The sequence below is a fragment of the Colobus angolensis genome, unplaced genomic scaffold, assembly GCF_000951035.1.
Source record: "Colobus angolensis palliatus isolate OR3802 unplaced genomic scaffold, Cang.pa_1.0 Scaffold53, whole genome shotgun sequence".
NCBI lineage: Eukaryota > Metazoa > Chordata > Mammalia > Primates > Cercopithecidae > Colobus > Colobus angolensis.
This window is the reverse complement of record NW_012118821.1, coordinates 566,917-572,819: the sequence shown is the minus strand read 5'-3', so window position 1 is coordinate 572,819 and position 5,903 is coordinate 566,917. Positions and strand designations below refer to the sequence as shown.

Genomic DNA, 5,903 nt, shown 5'->3' with positions numbered 1-5,903 from the left:
TATTTATAAAAACTTTTAATAAAATTATCATATTCACATTCTTACTCTAAGTCAGTAACTGATTACACTTGTTCCTGAACAAGGCAGACTCCATGGGGGAAATATCTGTCTACTCAACTGCTTATTCTTATCTAAGTCTTGTCTTCCCTTGTCTTGTCTAAGTCTTGTCTTACTTAAATCAGATTGACCGGCTCTAGCTGTGTGGCAGGAAACAGGTGCAGGCACTCTGAGTTGGATTCGGATCATCTAGGAATTGGAGCTTCTGACTGAAGAGTAAATCTGTGTGCATGCTCTTCACAAGTCCTTCCCCATCTGACAAGTTTTCCTCTCTTCTTTGGTGACCTTTGAGACAGACACCCAGTGACGGAGGAAGAGGAAGTGTGACAGGTTCCACCTGCCCTGATAATCTATAGCATATCGGGTTCACAGTCATATCACCCAACAACCTGTATGACTAAAATAAAACATAGGCTCTGCTCCTAAATATCGGTGAGATAAATATACACACATGAATAAAATATATATTACTTAGTAGAGAAAGGCCAGGCAAAAGACAATAATGGCCTACAAATGTTTGGGACAGAATGTACGTGCTGCGTATTTGCAGGCAGAGGAGAATAGAGGACTGGTTTGTCAATAAATGCTTCTGAGATGCTTCAGACTTAATACCGGTCTCGACTGATGCTCTGTGTTGGGAAAAATGATACTTGAAACTAATTCTGGGGGCCTTGGGCTAGTGAAAAAGCATAAATGAATGTATAGTACATGCAGGGTGTGGTTGGTCACCAGGGGAGAAATTACATAAGGAGAAGAGTTGGAGATGAGAAAGAGCAGGTCAAGTGGGATCAGAATGTCATGTTTTTGCTGGTAATAGGTAGATAGTGATTGATGGCTTTTCAGCAGAGACATAGTATGATCACATTAATGTTTTAGAAAAATTCTGTCAGTTACAGTGCTAGGAAAAGGATTGCACAGGGAAAGAATAGAAGTAGGAAATGAATATAGCTGTGGGATGTCACCTACCTAAGCTCTGGGATTTATTCTTGAACCAAAACATCCTTGGGATCCAAATGGCCAGGTCAAGAAACACGGTCAAAGCAACCTTGCTCCTGTTATGAAACAACTGCTCAGCAATCCCAATGATGGATCAGAGTCATTACTGGAAGGAGCCTCAGCGGTGATGTTCAGGAAAATTCCTTGCGAAGGATCTGTTTAGCAGTGACAAGGGCATGATACTGGGAACAAGGATGGCTGTTTGTGAAGTTGTCTAAAAAGGTGACTTTCAGGGTCTGGGAAAAGTTCCTCTAACTCCAGAGTGAATCAGCTGGGTCATGGTCATCTGCCAGACGAAGCTGGTCTACTGTTGACACACAGATAGGTGCATTCAGTGGTGACTAGAATATATGTGTTTCGCTGTAATCCTTTAGTGGGCATGTAAACACAGCTTGTGCCTGCCTCTTCCTTTTCTATTTCTCATACGTGGTCTTGGCTCCAGGTATCTTTTGAATGAATAAACTGGGTCAAGCGAAGGGTATATTGCTGCAATCTGTTAAAGAAAAGCAACTCTTAGTGCCAAGATCAGAAGAAAATTCTCCTGGGGAGTGAGCCAATGTCACTGTCTTTGCTTTGAGAAATGTGGCCAATAATTATATCCAAGCTGTAAAATAGAACTTTTTTCCTTCCTCCAGCTGGCAGAGGGATTTGGACCACATCTGTTCAATATTTATCAGTAGCAGATACTAGTTTATCTTAGTTTTATTTTCTTGCACAGATCACCAGGATTTTTGTCTCATTAAGCTAGAAGATATCGGTGAGACCTCATTTCTTTTATGGAGACTGGTGTGAGTTGTAGACAGGAGCTAAAGAAAGACTAACTCCTGAGCAGATGCAATTGTGCATATAGTGAGGATATTACCACTTACTTGCTATTTCAACGTTTAATTTTTTTCCTTATGCCTCTTGGGTTTGAACTGAATATTGGTAGTTTTCTCCTAATATTTTGAGAAGGTGACTTAAATGGAAAACTTCCTGGAATAATTTATGCTTTATGATATAGGGTCATGGTATTTATAACTCGTTATAGTCATTGCTTTTGGTGAGAGACATGTAGTAGTGAGCCAAGCTCAATGAGTTCAACATCATGCCTGAATTGTTTGATTTTGTTAAAAATCAGACACGACTGGTACGTCTCCACATTTGATTATTTAAAACCATCATGCTTATCTAACTGATTACTCTTCAAAAACTCCACCTACTTGATTTCTGGCAAGAACATAACATGCAAAAGGAACAACATTTTTCCAATCTGTCCATCTAAATGATTCATCACATTAACTTTCATTGCTGCCAAGATTTTTCCCAACTGGGAGAATTTACTAACATGGATATGCTGAGGCATAATGGCAAAGGAAAGACCAGAAAGTAGAAAGGCAAAATTCTTGTTGCAGTCCTGTTAAACTCAGCCACGTGTCTCTTCTGAGCCTCAGTTTCTTTTGTCTATACAAGTAGGAGAACCAGATCTGCTCTGAAGACTCCACCAGGCTCTTAGGAAGAAAAAATAGAGTGATGACAAACATGATGATATTGAAAACTACACTAACGTTTGATGAGCACTTACTTCTTATTGCTATTGTGCTATAAAATGCAAATATTGATCTTTTAAAGCTCTTAAGAAATGCATGAGGAAGGCAGCAAAAGAACTTGATCAAGTTCCCATATATGGAAAGCAGCTATCAATTCCAGAGCTTTGATAACCTCAGCTACTGTAACATGTGAACGGTTTTATAAACTCTACATATGTAGAACAGTATAATTACATAGTTAGAAACCTAAATAACCTTATATATTATTTTGCTAGATACATGTCTGATGGCGATGCAATTAAATGTTGAATGTCTGTGTAATCCAAGTCCTCAATGAATCAAGAAAATGTCCAGAAAGGGTTGGGTTCCGGGAGGTAACATTCAAGTACAGATTTTTTTCTAAGCAAGGTGCAACAATTTATTCAAGAATATTGGAAATCGCAATTGATTCTATTTGTGTGAATAAACACAAAGGCATATGGGGGAGTTTAAACTGCAGAACCTCTAGTTATTACAATATATGCCCCCAGAAAACTCTATATTTCATCTGTAAAAATGGCAGCAATGATTCTTCTTCTGCTGGATTATTATGAAGGCCAGCACCTAAGAAAATGAAGTTATGTACAAGGTTGAAATTTCTATCATACACATGTGGAAACAGAACCAGAGAAATTGCTTAGGGACACAGAGTCGGTGGTAAAGTTAGGATGCTATTGCAGAACTCCCCATAATTGATTTCCAAGGAAATCAAGTCAGTTCAAACCAACAAACATTTATTTTGCCATTATATGACTAGCACAGAACTTATTTCTGGGTTTAAAATAGTGAATGAGACCAAGCTGGACACTGCGACATTAAGCAAGTTAAAAACAAATTGCAGTTTGATGGGGGTGAAGAGGACTGAGAAGCTTTTAAAACACTTTGACCACCATATCTCACATGTAAGATATGAATAATAATAATGATAACAAAAACATCCAATTCAGTATACGGGAGAAAGATCAGAAATATAGAATGTGTAAGAGAAATCATGCATTTCGAAGTCATTTCTTCAGTTTTTAAGTAAAGAATGTCCTTCATCCAGTTTTTAAGTAGAGAATGACCTTCATTTTCCTAGAACTGAACATTTTCTTTAGTTGCATATTTCTTGCATACAATTATATTAAAAACAGAAAGGAAAAAAAACACACATTGCCTGCATAGTCACGTGGTGGGTTCCGAGAGGAACCAGCAGGAAAATGAAATTATGACTCTAATAGAAGAAACTGGAAGATGGATGACCTGATATATTCAGAGGTTATCTCTAGCAAAAATGGGAATCTCATTTGGGTAGTAATTAATTATAGGTGCCTCAACATTTTCATTTGTTATGATTAGCTCAGTTTAGGTGATCAATCTTGCTTGTCAGCTCCAATAGATAGGTAGAATTTCCAGTCTGAGATGGAAATTATTTTGATATTAATCAATCCTTACTTTTTCTGAGATGACAGTTTTCCTCTGTTACCAAGTCCTGAAGCTCGATTAGCAGCTTGGACATTTTATGTACTTCCTACATTGGCAAAAGGAAAACCATGCATTATTTCATAAGAGTTGGACCTTGCAGAGACTGAGGTCAGCGACTCTCTTATTTGGCTATGCAAAACAAAACAAAACCAAACAAACAATAACAACAACGACAAAAACCCTAAAACAAACAAGAAAAAACCCAACAACACAAAAACCAAACCAAAACAAACAACTGCTATAATAATCTCGGGCCTTCTCTTTACTGCTGGCATTTTCTTTTTTGCTCACACCCTTCCAGAAGTATTGGCTTCCTTGCCCTTCTCCAACATATCAGGCATATTCCTGTCTCTGGTACTTTGCACTGGCTGTTCCTTCTATCTAGAATGCCCTTCCTGCACATATCCTTTATAGCCGTGCAGCCTTTGCCTTTAAGTACTTCTTGTCCTCCTTCCTGCCTCTGTTCCTCCTCCACAGCCCCGATCACTTTCCCAAATGCTATGATATTTTACCTGTTTTTTGTTTGTTTGTTTTTGTTGGTGGTAGTTTTTTCTTTTTCTTTTTTTTTTTTTTTTTTTTTTTTTTTTTTTTTTGGTTTATTGTAGGTCTGCTGCCATCAGCATATAAGTTTGTGAATTCTGGGGTCTCTAGCTTTTCTGTTCTCTGGTGAATCCCTGGAGCTGGAACAGTGCCTGCCATGTAAAAGGCACTTCCTACATAGCTTGTGAAAACATGAATGAGTCTTCACAGTACCTATGCTTTAGCATGTCATTAAAAACAATTTCAGTGTTGTAAGAATTAAACCTCCTACGAACACTTCTGATATCAGCATACCTGTAACTTGCTCAAGACACAAATGAACCCTTAAATATGAATTCCAATAGATTGTTATTCAATTCTTGGAAGTTTCATTTTCTTAAATTTTTCCAAAAATATTGGACTGAATTTAAAATTCATAATATTCCCAAGCAAAGAAAATGTTTGCATTTCTGAGTCAAATAATCACCCTTTTAAATCAGAATAAAAAATATACAGTCAGGGTACTCATCAAACAATCGCACATCTCTTAGAGCACCTAAAAAGGCATTTTGCTATGTCAAGACTTGAAGAATGGGACTACATCTGTATGCTCGAGATGCTTATAATCCAGTGACCTTGGAGTGCCACTGAGCATGAAGGAGGTGGTTTGTAGCTGGGAATTCTGGTCTTAAATACAGTTGCTGCTACAAACTCTGAATCGCATTAGTCAGGTACCCTTTCCTCTCTAAGCCTCAGTATCTCCCCTATTAAATACAGGTGGAGATAGTGATAGATAGAAGAACACTAAATTCTTTTAAGCCGCAAAATGCTAGATTTTAAATCAGACTATAATAGAACGAAACACATAGCTGGCTTTCAATAAATACTTCTTGGCTTGAAAAACCGAAATTATGATCTCACTGTAGTGGGAACAGGCTCCTGCAGCTGGCGAAAGACAATCCTCCTTCTGCCTGCTGAAGTTGAGCAGGTCTGCTTTAATGAGGAACAGATAGCATCAAGATCAATTCCCGGGCCATCCTGGATGGAAGATCTAGGGAGAACGCAAACCCACCTGGTGCTGGGGGACAAACACACCCCGTTCTTAGGAGGAGGCCTCAGAGGAGCTTTGTAATGTGGCTCTGGCGCCACCTGGTGATGATTCCTAGAATTTTTCCTGTAACTCCAAGGCTACCAGCTACAGACAAAACACCCTGCAAAGGATTTATCAATGTGTTAAAGCTGTAGTTGAGGGAATGGAAGCAGAATAAAGAGACGATTCTGTCATAAGAACCAGGACAG

General features: G+C 38.5%; 1 long non-coding RNA gene across 1 annotated transcript; it reads right to left on the bottom strand.

Moving 5' to 3' along the window:
* Nucleotides 1–215: 215 nt before the first annotated feature.
* On the bottom strand, nt 216–5,663 carry LOC105525309. Its single transcript, XR_001003891.1, has 4 exons — nt 5,526–5,663; nt 2,416–2,543; nt 1,024–1,208; nt 216–342 (listed from the first exon to the last, which is right to left on the bottom strand). It is a non-coding gene; the product is annotated as an uncharacterized LOC105525309 (long non-coding RNA).
* Nucleotides 5,664–5,903: the final 240 nt, after the last annotated feature.